This window comes from Gopherus evgoodei, chromosome 7 (genome assembly GCF_007399415.2).
Source record: "Gopherus evgoodei ecotype Sinaloan lineage chromosome 7, rGopEvg1_v1.p, whole genome shotgun sequence".
NCBI classification, from domain to species: Eukaryota; Metazoa; Chordata; order Testudines; family Testudinidae; genus Gopherus; species Gopherus evgoodei.
This window is the reverse complement of record NC_044328.1, coordinates 82,670,976-82,686,022: the sequence shown is the minus strand read 5'-3', so window position 1 is coordinate 82,686,022 and position 15,047 is coordinate 82,670,976.

Here is a 15,047-nt window from a genome sequence, read left to right as displayed (position 1 = left end):
TGCTGATAAAGACCCATGTTTTAACCTTTACATTAACACAAAGGCTATCGCGAGCTATTAATAACATGCATTTCATTTTAACTGGAAATTTCACCCAATAGCCTAATTAAGAGCTAATTCACACTTGAGGAGAAAAGGAAGTGATTTGATTTACAATATCATATGCGATTAAATCACCAAGAGAAAAAGAGGAGGAGTAGGGGAGGAGGGACTTTAAATCTTCACTGTTTTGGGAAGAATGAAATCTTTCTGATTACAAACCCCACACCTCTGCATTTTGCAGATTTAAAGGGGACCCTCTGACTTTTATTTATTTGCCTAAAATACTGATTTTTTTTCATCTTGCAATGTGGCTTTGAAATCCAATGTGAACTTTCTAAGGTACCTAATGATCCATTCTATTATTCCCCAGGACGAAGCTAGTTTCAGCGATTTCATGGAGAACTGGTTTAGAAAATACCCTTTTTCTTTCTTGCAGTTTCCTAGGTCCTTGAATCATTTTGATATCTGGAGACCTCTTTTCTTTGCAACACTATGGTAGAGTTAATAGTCAAAGCAAGCAAGAAAGACCTGGGGTGAGGGGTGATGGGGGGAGAGAGATTCATACTGTATGTAGCCTATACAGCTTGTGTATTTAAAGCATCTCTACAGAATAGTTCCATTTAGAGACAGAGATGAGACTTGATTGTCAGATGCTTTTAAAAGCAGTTATAAATGCATAAGGTTCCTTCTACCCCATCCAAAGATAGATAGATAGATAGATAGATATGGATGGGGTAGAAGGAACCCTATGCATTCGTATAATATATATATAGTACTCTTTTCTTTAAAAATCCTCTAATAAACCTTTGCAATTTATATTCCTTTGCACTGATAGTCGGGAATACCTTTCATCTGTAGATCTCAATGCTCCTCAAATGTGGGTAAGCATTTTAGAAGACTGGAAAACTGATGCTCAGATCCTCCAAGGTATTTAGGTTTTGATTTCAGTGGGACTTAGGTGTGTAAATGCTTTGGGGGATCTGAGCCTCAGGGACTTGTCCCAGGTCACAAACCATCATAGTCAGTACTAGAATGTAGCATGACAGCAAACAGAGAGCTGTACATGCTGTGATTTACTATCCTTCAGTGGGGGTGGTGAGTGCTCCGTGCACACACGCTTGCCATGCAGCTTTGTAAACACTTTCTTTAGCTGCATACTTTGCTTAATTTGTAATGAAAGAGGTGCTGGGGCTCAAGCAGTTTTTTTTTTTTACTTCTCATAATACCAGGCAAATTAGTCAAAACAATAGTTAAGAATAAAATTGTCAGACACACAGAAAAAAATAAACTGTTGAGCAATAGTCAACATGGTTTCTGTAAAGGGAAATCGTGTCTTACTAATCTATTAGAGTTCTTTGAAGGGGTCAGCAAACATGTGGACAAGGGGGATCCAGTGGACATAGTGTACTTACATTTCCTGAAAGCCTTTGACAAGGTCCCTCACCAAAAGCTCTTACGTAAATTAAGCTGTCATGGGATAAAAGGGAACGTCCTTTCATGGACTGAGAACTGGTTAAGAGACAGGGAACAAAGGGTAGGAATTAATGGTAAATTCTCAGAATGGAGAGGGGTAACTAGTGGTGTTCCCCAAGGGTCAGTCCTAGGATCAATCCTATTCAATTTATTCATGAATGATCTGGAGAAAGGGGTAAACAGTGAGGTGGTAAAGTTTTCAGATGATATTAAACTACTCAAGATAGTTAAGACCAAAGCAGATTGTGAAGAACTTCAAAAAAATCTCACAAAACTAAGTGATTGGGCAACAAAATGGCAAATTAAATTTAATGTGGATAAATGTAAAGTGATGCACATTGGAAAAAATAACCCCAACTATACATACAATATGATGGGGGCTAATGTAACTACAACGAGTCAGGAAAAAGATCTTGGCATCATTGTGGATAGTTCTCTGAAGATGTCCACGCAGTGTGCAGAGGCAGTCATAAAAGCAAACAAGATGTTAGGAATCATTAAAAAGGGGATAGAGAATAAGACTGAGAATATATTATTGCCCTAATATAAATCCATGGTATGCCCACATCTCAAATACTGTGTACAGATGTGGTCTCCTCACCTCAAAAAAGATATTCTAGCACTAGAAAAGGTTCAGAAAAGGGCAACTAAAATGATTAGGGGTTTGGAGAGGGTCCCATATGAGGAAAGATTAAAGAGGCTAGGCCTCTTCAGCTTGGAAAAGAGGAGACTAAGGGGGGTATGATAGAGGTATATAAAATGATGAGTGATGTAGAGAAAGTGGATAAGGAAAAGTTATTTACTTATTCCCATAACACAGGAACTAGGGGTCACCAAATGAAATTAATAGGTAGCAGATTTAAAACAAATAAAAGGAAGTTCTTCTTCACACAGCGCACAGTCAACTTGTGGAACTCCTTACCTGAGATGGTTGTGAAGGCTGGGACTATAACAATGTTTAAAAGGGAACTGGATAAATTCATGGTGGCTAAGTCCATAAATGGCTATTAGCCAGGAAGGGTAAAGAATTGTGTCCCTAGCCTCTGTTCATCAGAGGATGGAGATGGATGGCAGGAGAGAGATCACTTGATCATTGCCTGTTAGCTTCACTCCCTCTGGGGCACCTGGCATTGGCCACTGTCGGTAGACAGATACTGGGCCAGATGGACCTTTGGTCTGACCCAGTACGGCCGTTCTTATGTCCTTAACTGATGCGGCAAGCCAGAAGTGCTGGGGCTATGCATTGCCAAGCCTAGTCGTGCCACGGCTCAACCCTGGCAAGCCTTGGCACTGGCTGCATGCTTTTCAATGCCAACTGGGATGACCAGATTACAGGTATTTTTCTGTCATCTGGGAAAGACCTGCGCTCTTGTACTGTGAAGATCAAAATGAGATCGGGACAAAGATGGGTTTGTAGGAAAGGAGCACTGGGAGATTTGGGGAAGAGAAACGGAGATTTTGGACTTGAGAGAAGAAAGATTTTTGAGGTGGCAGAAAGGATTGGGGGGCAGGACAGAGAGGATTTGAGAGTAGGGTCAGGAGGTTTGTGGGAAGAGAGAGGACTTGGGAGAGAGAAGCACAGATTAGATTTTCCCATCATCTTTGGCGTAGAAGGCTCACTGGGGCAGGTGAGCTGGGGTGAAACGGAGAGTGAGGGAATGATGGAGAGAGAATGAGGAGAAACAGAACATATTTTCAGCAAAAGCAACCTGGTTTTATTTGAAGTAGCTCAAAATAGCAAAGGATTCACCAGGTTCAACCTAGATCTTAAATTCCAGATGATGTCCCCTTTTCCCTCTTGACCAGGTACCCTCAGCACTCCCCCAAACTGGACAAAAGCTAAAGATGCAGCAGCTGCCTGAATGTAATGAGGAAAAAGCCTGCTGGCAGGCTAGACTGGGTGCCAGATGTACTGAATTACTTAATGGTGGGGCGGGAAGGAAGTTGGCTTTTATATGGGAAGCACCAGTCTGCAAATTGGCTTTTTTAATATGATACAGGAACTGCACAAACCTCTGCTTGGCGAACACGAAGAGTCTAACTTTAAACCCATGACCAGAGGAGCACTCTGATTTAGGGCTGCTGCAGCTTGGCTTGACACCTACCACTTGCCCCTTGAGGGGGAAAAACAAGTGCTGGAATGAGTTAATGACAGACTGTCAGTCCATGTTGCTGCAGGCCGCCTTTCTGATTTGTCATGCTCTCATAGGTTTAGCTCTTGTTGCAAGATTGTATGTGTGTGTTCTCCAAGATTAAAGACATTAATTCTGTGATTCAAACTGTTGAGAAATTGTGTTATTTTATTTTTCACACATCAACTTATTTTCTTTTCATTCTATTCAGATTGGGAAGGGCGTGGTGGAAGGATGGTGTAGTGGTTAGGGCACAGGCCTGTCACTCACAAGACCTACATTCAGTTTTCTACTCTGCTACAAACTTCCTGGGTGACTAGTGTTGCCAACTTTCTAATGGCATAAAACCAAACACCCCTACCTCTCTCTTGCTCTGCCCCTTCTCTGAGGTCCCACCCCCGCTCACTCCATCTCCCCTACCTCCGTCACTTGCCCTCCCCCACCCTCGCTCACTTTCACCAGGTTGGGGCAGTGGGGTTGGGGTGCAGGAGGGGCTGCGGGCTCTGGTTGGGGGTGCGGGCTCTGAGGTGGGACCAGGGACAAGGGATTTGGGGCACGTGAGAGGGCTCTGGGCTGGGGCACAGGGTTGGGGTGCTGGGGCGGGTATGGGCTCTGGACTGGGGGTACAGGCTCTGGATGGGGCCACAAATGAAGGGTTCAGGGTGCGGAAGAGGGCTCCAGGCTGGGACAGGGGATTGGGTGTGGGGGGTGAGGACTCCTGCTGGGGGTGCAGCCTCAGGGGTGGGGCCAGGGATGAGGGGTTTGGGGTACAGAAGGGGGCTCAGAGCTGGAGTTGGGAATTGGAGTGTGTGGGGGGTGCAGCATGCAGGCTGCAGGAGGATGTTTGGGTGCAGGAGTGGACTCTGGGCTGGGGCAGGGGGTTGGGGTGTGGGAGGGAGCTTGGGGTCCCAGTGCCATTTACCATGACTCCCAGGAAGCAGTCACCAGGTCCCTGCCTCCTTTAGGCACATAGGCAGCCAGGGAGGCTCCATGTGCTGCCCTCATGCCCATAGGCACTGCCCCTGCAGCTCCCACTGGTCGCAGTTCCTGGCCAATGGGAGCTGTGGAGCCAGCACTTGCGGCAATGGCAGCACACGGAGCGTCCCTGGCCACCCATGCACCTAGGGGCTGCAAGGACCTGGCTGCCACTTCTGGGAGCCACATGGAGCTAGTACAGGTGGGGAGTCTGCCTTAGCCCTGGGCCCCTGCTGTGCCGCCAATCAAACTTTTAACAGCCCAGTCGGCAGTGCCAGCTGGAGCCATCATGGTCCCTTTTCGACCAGGTGTTCTGATTGAAAACTGAACTGGACTCCTGGCAACCCTATGGGTGACCTTGGGCAAATCACTCCATCCACATTAGGCCCCCTCCTGTAAAGTGAGGAGAACAGAAATTCCCTACCTCACAGGGCTTTTGTGAGGCTAAGTACACTCATAACTGTGAGGTTTTCATTCAGCTACTGGGTTGATGATCAGAATGTAGATAGGAAGAAGGACCAAATGATTCCCTCTCATGGGAAGAACCATGTGCTGACATCCATGTACTTCTCAGGAGAGCATATAGACCCCCATCCTCCATGCTAGAAGACTCCTGAACCCATATGGAGCCCATTGCATAACTGGGGCCATAATCATGGTACTAAGTGAGAGTTGCATTATAGGCAGAGGAATACAAAACACAGTACTGCCATTTTGATTGGGAAAACATCCTAAAATATTTCTAAGACAGAGTGGCTGTAAAATCAGTGGCATTTACAAACGACATGATGTTGTGATGTGGCAGAAAAGATTTTATAACTACTCATAAGTAATGCAGCCACCCGAGACTACTGTCTATGAAGTGCTTTACACAACTTCATTAGATGTTTCCGATGTATAATTAGGCTCGGCAGGATTATTATGGGTAAAAGTTGGCAAATATTGTTTATACACAGACACACACTGTTATAACCTTATTCCCAGATTTGGACCTTAGCGTCCAAAATATGGGGGTTAGCATGAAAACCTCCAAGCTTAGTTACCAGCTTGGACCTGGTACCTGCTGCCACCACCCAAAAAATTAGAGTGTTTTGGGGCACTCTGGTCCCCCTGAAAAAACCTTCCCTGGGGACCCCAAGACCCAAATCCCTTGAGTCTCACAACAAAGGGAAATAATCCTGATTCTCTTCCCCCCTCCAGGTGCTCCTGGAGAGATACACAGACACAAGCTCTGTGAAACTACGCAGAGTGATTCCCCCTCTCCGTTCCCAATCCTGGAACAAAAGCCCTTTCCTCTTTACCCAGAGGAAATGCAAAATCAGGCTAGCAATCCAACACACAGCTCTCCCCTTGATTTCTTCCTCCCACCAATTCCCTGGTGAGTACAGACTTAATTTCCCTGAAGTAAAGAAAACTCCAACAGGTCTTAAAAGAAAACTTTATATAAAAAAGTAAGAAAAATACAAATAGTCTCTCTGTATTCAGATGACACAATACAGGGCAATTTCTTAAAAGAATATTGAATAAACAGCCTTATTCAAAAAGAATACAAATCAAAGCACTCCAGCACTTATATTCATGCAAATACCAAAGAAAAGAAACCATAGAACTTACTATCTGATCTCTTTGTCCTTACACTTAGAAACAGAAGATTAGAAAATAGAACTACTTCTCCAAAGCTCAGAGGAAGCAGGCAGACAGACAAAAGACTCAGACACACAATTCCCTCCACCCAAAGTTGAAAAAATCCGGTTTCCTGATTGGTTCTCTGGTCAGGTGTTTCAGGTGAAAGAGACATTAACCCTTAGCTATCTGTTTATGACACGCCCCCCAAATTGCAGACAGTGGGGAAGCTCACTGGCGGCAATTTCCTTCTAGAACTTGAAAATAAACAGATCAATACAACACATGCACCTTTACATATACTACTAAGTATATAACTAACAGACTTTTACATTTTAAGAACACTTTTTAACTACTGGATTCTGGGAAACTCTCACGGGAGAGTGCATCAGCAACTTTGTTAGAAGCTCCTGTGATGTGTTGAATTTGAAAATCAAAATCTTGGAGAGCTAAACTCCACCGAAGAAGTTTTTTGTTGTTCCCCTTGGCAGTATGAAGCCACTTTAGTGCAGCATGGTCAGTTTGTAGTTGGAACCGCCGTCCCCAAACATATGGGCGTAGCTTTTCCAGGGCGTACACAATGGCATAGCATTCCTTTTCACTGACTGACCAGTGACTTTCCCTCTCAGACAGTTTCTTGCTGAGAAACACGACAGGATGGAAGTTGTGATCTGTTGCTTTCTGCATGAGCACTGCTCCTATACCACGCTCAGATGCATCTGTGGTTACTAGGAATGGCTTGTCAAAATCCGGGGCCCTGAGTACAGGGTCAGACATGAGTGTTGCCTTAAGTTGGGTAAAGGCCTTTTGACACTCATCAGTCCACTTAACTGCATTTGGCTGGGTCTTTTTGGTCAGGTCGGTCAATGGGGCAGCGATTTGGCTGTAGTGTGGTACAAATCGCCTGTAGTATCCGGCCAAGCCTAAGAAGGATTGGACCTGTTTCTTTGACCGTGGGACAGGCCACTTTTGGATAGCATCCACCTTGGCCTGTAGGGGGTTTATGGTTCCTCGACCCACCTGGTGCCCCAGGTAAGTCACTCTGTTTTGGCCTATTTGACACTTTTTGGCCTTAACAGTTAGTCCTGCCTGCCTGATGCGCTCAAAGACCTTTTCCAGGTGGAGTAGGTGTTCGGGCCAGGAGTCTGAAAAAATGGCCACATCATCGAGGTAGGCAACTGCAAATTCTCCCAGTCCAGCTAGTAGACCATCTACCAGCCTCTGGAAGGTAGCGGGTGCATTTCTAAGGCCGAAAGGAAGGACATTGAATTCATACACCCCCGCATGGGTGACGAATGCTGACCTCTCCTTGGCAGGTTCATCTAGCGGTACTTGCCAGTACCCCTTGGTTACGTCTATTGTAGAGATGAACTGGGCACGTCCCAACTTCTCCAATAGCTCATCGGTGCGTGGCATTGGATAGTTGTCCGGACGAGTTACAGCATTTAGCTTACGGTAGTCCACGCAAAAGCGTATTTCCCCATCTGGTTTGGGTACCAGAACCACTGGAGATGCCCATGCACTGGTAGATGGGCGGATTATACCCATCTGTAGCATGTTCTGGATCTCCCGTTCTATAGCAGCTTGGGCATGAGGAGACACCCGGTAGGGTGGGGTTCTGATTGGGTGAGCATTACCGGTATCAATGGAGTGGTATGCCCGTTCAGTCCGTCCTGGGGTGGCTGAGAACAATGGGGCGAAGCTAGTGCACAGCTCCTTGATTTGTTGCCGCTGCAGACGTTCCAGGGTGGTTGAGAGGTTCACCTCTTCCACGCCACCGTCTTTTTTCCCGTCGTAGTAGACACCGTCAGGCCACTCAGCATCATCTCCCTGGACTGTAAACTGACAAACCTGTAAGTCTCTGGAATAGAAAGGCTTGAGAGAATTAACATGGTACACTTTAGGCTTTAGTGAGGAATTGGGAAATGCTATGAGATAGTTTACAGCTCCCAGGCGCTCTTGGACCGTGAATGGCCCTTCCCATGATGCTTCCATCTTATGGGCCTGTTGCGCCTTCAAGACCATAACCTGGTCTGCTACCTTGAAGGAACGTTCTCTGGCATGTCTGTCATACCAGGCATTTTGCTCTTTCTGAGCATCCTTTAGGTTCTCTCTAGCAAGGGCTAAAGAGTGTCGGAGGGTGCTTTGTAGGTTGCTTACAAAGTCCAGAATGTTAGTTCCTGGAGAAGGCGTAAACCCCTCCCATTGCTGCTTCACCAACTGTAATGGCCCCTTAACCTCGTGACCATACACAAGTTCAAATGGTGAAAACCCTAAACTGGGATGTGGTACAGCCCTGTAGGCAAACAGCAACTGCTGCAACACTAGGTCCCAATTATTGGAGAATTCGTTGATGAATTTTCGTATCATGGCCCCCAAAGTTCCATTGAACCTTTCCACCAGGCCATTGGTTTGATGGTGGTACGGGGTGGCAACCAAGTGATTCACCCCATGAGTTTCCCACAGTTTTTCCATGGTCCCTGCCAGGAAATTAGACCCTGAATCTGTAAGGATGTCGGAGGGCCAACCTACCCTGGCAAAGATGTCTGTTAGGGCCAGGCACACAGTGTTAGCCTTGGTGTTGCCTAGAGCTACTGCTTCTGGCCATCGGGTAGCAAAGTCTACTAAAGTCAGTACATACTGTTTTCCTCTGGGCGTCTTTTTTGGGAAAGGGCCCAGAATATCCACAGCTACTCGCTGAAATGGGACCTCAATTATGGGGAGTGGCTGGAGAGGGGCCTTGACCTGGTCTTGAGGCTTACCCACTCTTTGGCATACCTCACAAGACCGGACATACTTGGCAACATCCTTGCCCATCCCTTCCCAGTGGAAGGACTTCCCCAACCGGTCCTTGGTTCTGTTCACCCCAGCATGGCCACTGGGATGATCATGGGCTAAGCTTAAGAGCTTCCCCCGGTACTTAGTTGGAACCACCAACTGTTTTTGCGGCTGCCATTCTTCCCGGTGTCCACCAGAAAGAATTTCCTTGTATAAAAGTCCTTGGTCTATAACAAACCGGGATCGATTAGAAGAGCTGAGAGGCGGTGGGGTGCTCCGTGCCGCCGCCCAAGCTTTCTGAAGGCTGTCATCTGCTTCCTGCTCAGCCTGGAACTGTTCCCTTGAGGCTGGGGTCACCAGTTCTTCCTCAGACTGTGGACTTGGGCTTGGTCCCTCTGGAAGCGATGTAGGTGATGGGGTTGTTTCCGTTGCTGGTGAACCGCTCTCCGCTGGTGCACCTGAGGGTATTTCAGGCTCTGGCTGAGCCTTTTGGGTATGGCTGTCTGTTGCTTCTGACAGTTCTGGCTCGCTGGCGCCCTCTGGCGTTGAGTTTGAAGATGTGGTTGCACTTGCTGGTGCTGGTTGCTGTTCCAGTTCCGGGCCTGAGACTGGAGATGCTGTGGCTGTTTCAGTGGTAGGCATGGAATCCGGGTCCACTGCCTCTGTCTGGGTCTCTGGTAACACAGACGGGGCTTCTGTGGACGGCTCAGGAACAGGAATGGGTCTGGAAGCTTGCCTGGTTTGGCTACGGGTAACCATTCCCACTCTCTTGGCCCGCCTCACCTGGTTGGCCAAGTCTTCCCCCAGTAGCATGGGGATAGGATAATTGTCATAGACTGCAAAAGTCCACATTCCTGACCAGCCTTTGTACTGGACAGGCAGTTGAGCTGTAGGCAAGTCTACAGCTTGTGACATGAAGGGGTAAATTGTAACTTTGGCCTTTGGGTTGATGAATTTGGGGTCTACGAAGGATTGGTGGATAGCTGACACTTGTGCCCCCGTGTCTCTCCACGCAGTAACCTTCTTTCCGCCCACTCTCAAATTTTCCCTTCGCTCCACGGGTATTTGAGAGGCATCTGGGCCTGGGGATCTTTGGTGTGATGGAGGTGTAATGAATTGCACTCGCATGGTGTTCTTGGGACAGTTGGCCTTGATATGTCCCAGTTCATTACACTTAAAGCATCTTCCATCTGATGGGTCACTGGGCCGAGGTGAGTTACTGGAGACTGGTGAGGTTGAAGGGTAGGGTATCTGTGGCTTTACTTGGGTGGTATGTGGGGTCTTTGGCTGTCCTCGGTTGTAGGGTTTATGGTCTGTGTGCCCCCTGTGGTAATCGTTCCCCTTGACAGTAGCTTTCTTGCTTTCTGCCAGTTCCATCCATTTGGCTCCAATCTCCCCCGCCTCAGCGATATTTTTGGGATTTCTATCTTGTATGTACCGTGTGATGTTTTCAGGAACACCATCCAAGAACTGTTCCATTTGTATGAGGAGGTTCAGTTCTTCCAAGGTTTGAATGTTGTTTCCTGTTAACCAGGCCTCATAGTTTTTTGCAATGTAGTAGGCGTGTTTGAGAAATGACACCTCTGGTTTCCACTTTTGGGTTCTGAAGCGCCGACGGGCATGATCTGGGGTTATCCCCATCCTGTATCTGGCCTTGGTTTGAAAAAGTTTATAGTCATTCATTTGCGGCTTAGGCATTTCAGCTGCCACCTCTGCTAAAGGTCCACTGAGCTGTGGCCTTAATTCTACCATGTACTGGTCTTCGGGGATGCTGTACCCAAGACAGGCTCTTTCAAAATTTTCCAAGAAGGCCTCGGTGTCATCACCTGCCTTGTAGGTGGGAAATTTCCTGTGCTGTGGAGCAATACTTGGCGCCGGGTTGTTAGGGTTGGCTGGCACATGCAGCCCAGCTTTTGCCATCTCCAGTTCATGTTTTCTCTGTTTTTCCTTCTCTTCATTCTCTTTTTGTTGTTTTTCCATTTCTTTTTGTTGTTTTTCCATTTCTTTTTGGTGCTTTTCCATTTCTCGGCGGTGGGCCACCTCTTCTTCTTCTAGTTTTCTTTTGTGTGCTGCCTCTTGGGCTGCCTGTTCTCTTTGGAAGGCTGCCAGTTTGATGCTTTCTTCCTTTTCTTTTATCTCCATCTCTTTTTGTTTTATTTCCAGTTGTCGCCTGTGTTCAGCTTCTTTTAATTGCACTTCGGCCTCCATTTTTGTCCTGGTAGACATGGTTCCTGTTTTCTTGTGTTGGGGTGCCCTCCGGTGTTTCTCTTTTGAACTGCAGGCTCTGTTGCCTCCTGAAGTCTGCCTAGCAACAGTGCTTTTTTCCTTTTCTCTCTCTAGCTAATGTTCAATGAAGGGAAACCAGAAAAACCACTTTATTCGCATGCATATAAGTGCTGGTACTTGCCTCCTAATGGGAGGGCTATTGCATGACAAAAGACCCTTAACAGTTTCTTGCTTAACATGCAAGGCACACACTGCCAGAGAAAGCAGAAAAAAAATTCTCTCTGGTTCCCTTTTAAAACCAAACTGTTTCTCTCTGCTAAAAAGCCCTTAGCAGAGAAAAGAAAAATATAATATTCCTACTGGCTTCTGGATTCTGTCTATATCCCACCGCTAACACCATGTTATAACCTTATTCCCAGATTTGGACCTTAGCGTCCAAAATATGGGGGTTAGCATGAAAACCTCCAAGCTTAGTTACCAGCTTGGACCTGGTACCTGCTGCCACCACCCAAAAAATTAGAGTGTTTTGGGGCACTCTGGTCCCCCTGAAAAAACCTTCCCTGGGGACCCCAAGACCCAAATCCCTTGAGTCTCACAACAAAGGGAAATAATCCTGATTCCCTTCCCCCCTCCAGGTGCTCCTGGAGAGATACACAGACACAAGCTCTGTGAAACTACGCAGAGTGATTCCCCCTCTCCGTTCCCAATCCTGGAACAAAAGCCCTTTCCTCTTTACCCAGAGGAAATGCAAAATCAGGCTAGCAATCCAACACACAGCTCTCCCCTTGATTTCTTCCTCCCACCAATTCCCTGGTGAGTACAGACTTAATTTCCCTGAAGTAAAGAAAACTCCAACAGGTCTTAAAAGAAAACTTTATATAAAAAAGTAAGAAAAATACAAATAGTCTCTCTGTATTCAGATGACACAATACAGGGCAATCTCTTAAAAGAATATTGAATAAACAGCCTTATTCAAAAAGAATACAAATCAAAGCACTCCAGCACTTATATTCATGCAAATACCAAAGAAAAGAAACCATAGAACTTACTATCTGATCTCTTTGTCCTTACACTTAGAAACAGAAGATTAGAAAATAGAACTACTTCTCCAAAGCTCAGAGGAAGCAGGCAGACAGACAAAAGACTCAGACACACAATTCCCTCCACACAAAGTTGAAAAAATCCGGTTTCCTGATTGGTTCTCTGGTCAGGTGTTTCAGGTGAAAGAGACATTAACCCTTAGCTATCTGTTTATGACACACACACCAACCAACGAAAAATTATTTCCACTTATAATATTTGAAACTTACAGATAGGCAAAGTAAGAAAAATACTTCTTGAGAACTTATTGCTGTTTGATTTAAGGTATATTTTGACATGTGATATTGACAGCTTGTATCTGAATGGTTCTACGCTTTAATTTTTTGAAGCTCAAAGTCTACTGTCATTAAATAATCTCCCCCTCAGAATTTCCCACCGCTAGGAAAATTTAAATTGATCAAATTAAAAAAATACTTAAAACCCATAATTTTGCACAACTGTGAAAATTGAAATTGATAACATTGAAAAATGCATAAACATAAACATTGATATTAGTCAAAATTATGTTTAAAAAATTGACTTCTGCCAAGTCTATATATAATTCTTCCAACCAAGTAGCTGTTTGTATTCCATTTGGCATTTGAACCTACCACTGTAATGCTGACAGTGTTGCTGTGGTGTTTTTTGTCTGATAATTTGGATCCTTGTGAACAGAACACTTTTTTGGGGCAGGGTTTACAACACATGGGAAGTGTTTAAACAATTGCTCTTTGGTTCCAGACCTGAGCCCTCAGTTTTTACAGCATGCTTTGTTACCTCTTCCTGCTGTATAATGCTGCCCTTAGCCATTCCACAAACTGAAACATACAATAATCACTTCTTTTTCATACATTTTAAGGCCAGAAGAGACCATTAGATGATCTAGTCTGACCTCTGTATAATAGAGGCCAAAGATTTATCTCTGTACTGAGCTCAATAAAAACTGAATGGCAACCCTGCCAGCCGCCACTGGGAGCAGAGGCGCAAAGGGCCCACAGGACTGCACAAAGCTGAAAATCATCTGGGGCTGGACAGATCCAGCCCATGGGCCATCAGCTGGACCACCTTGAGTTCTAAGCGATCATCTACCTAACTGGAAAGAACATTATTAGAAATGGCATCAATTTTGCTGAAAGACCAGGAAACCACTTGGTAACCTGGCTCTTCCCAAGCGCCATACCTGAAATGATATGACGCCTAAGAAGAAATGAGGCAAGCACACGTATCTCCTCTGCCAGACTCTAGGCCAAGTCTTGGTTACTATCTAGAAGTTGCTTAGGTTCTGAATAAAAGCAAGGAAAGTGGCAGCATTCTGCGTCAAGCGCAGGAGCATGTGTCAGTGAAAACAATTTAAAATGAGCAAGTTTTATTCTCTTCACACCTGGGGCCAAATTCTTCCCTGGTGCCATTCCATTTGACGTCAGTAAAGCTACACCATGAATGAAGCTGTGCCCTTGGTTTCTAAAGGAGTTATATATTCTGTTTCCTTAACTAACAGTATATTGCCCTATAGGTAATGAATTGAATGTCATCCAGTGAGTCTCCCAAATCCATATCCCACGTCAGAATGCTAGATTTTGCATCTAAAAAACTGATGTAAGGGGACAAGTGTCAGCTTTCCCTTGCCTACTACCCTGCATCTCCCTAGAATAACTTTCACTCAGTAATTCCCCCTGTGCAGAGGGCTAGCAAAGGCCTAGGTGCCACTCAGATACCAATTAAACCCCCTAAATAGCATGCAAGGGATGCCTCATCATGCGCTGGGCCTCTGCGCCAGGGTGAATTTCACACTGAGTTATCCTGCAGTCTGCCGCTTTGAAATGCAGCATGAATATCTTTTATATTGTATAGCAGATATGGATAGCATACCTCCCATATCCTGCAGGTCTGGGGAGTAGGGAGGGATGCTGTCCACTTTGGGGTCAAAGCAAGCCTTTGATTCTGATTGCCATAAGTTTGGACAAAAAGGCCACATGGCTGTCAAGATACGTGCTCTCTGCAGCATTTGCAGTGGAATTCCAGCAGAGGCCCTGAAGCATGCACATTGCTTCACTTCACAGGACTACATCTTGGGGCATCCTTTGTGTGGCACCTGGGCTCTGTTTCTCTTGTGCTGTTCATGCTGGTGTCCCACAGGTACCTCTTTGCCTTCTTCACCGCTGTTCTTACACTGCGCACTCCAGAAACTCTGCACACTGCTCTGCTGTGGATGTTATTTCCCTCTTGAACTCTGTTCAGACACACAGTGGTTCTCCCTGACTTCTGGTAAGCGCAGCAGTTACTTATTATGTTTCTATTAGCACTTAGTGTAGTCTTTTTTTTCCCCTTTTCTGAAACACTAATATCTGGCATGAAACAGCCCCATACATCATCAGCCAAGAAGCTCAAGCTGAAGAACACTGGATAAGAAGAGTAAGCCTCTGAAGTCAGAATGTGTATTAGCTATTATCATGTTTACTCTTAATTATCTCCTACTCTTATTTGTCTCACTTTAATGGTGTGTCAGCCAGCATTTTCCATTCTCTCACTCAGGGGCTGAATCTAAAAGGAAGGTGGGCACCTATGTCGGTTACAGGCATATTTCAGCTATGCAGAGCCAGATTCTACTTGGATTTACATAAGTATACATCAAGGTGAACTCCATGATATGACTTCAGATTTACACTGGTTTATCTTAGTGCAGACTTATTAACCCTTCTGTATGTGAACCAGGTGCCT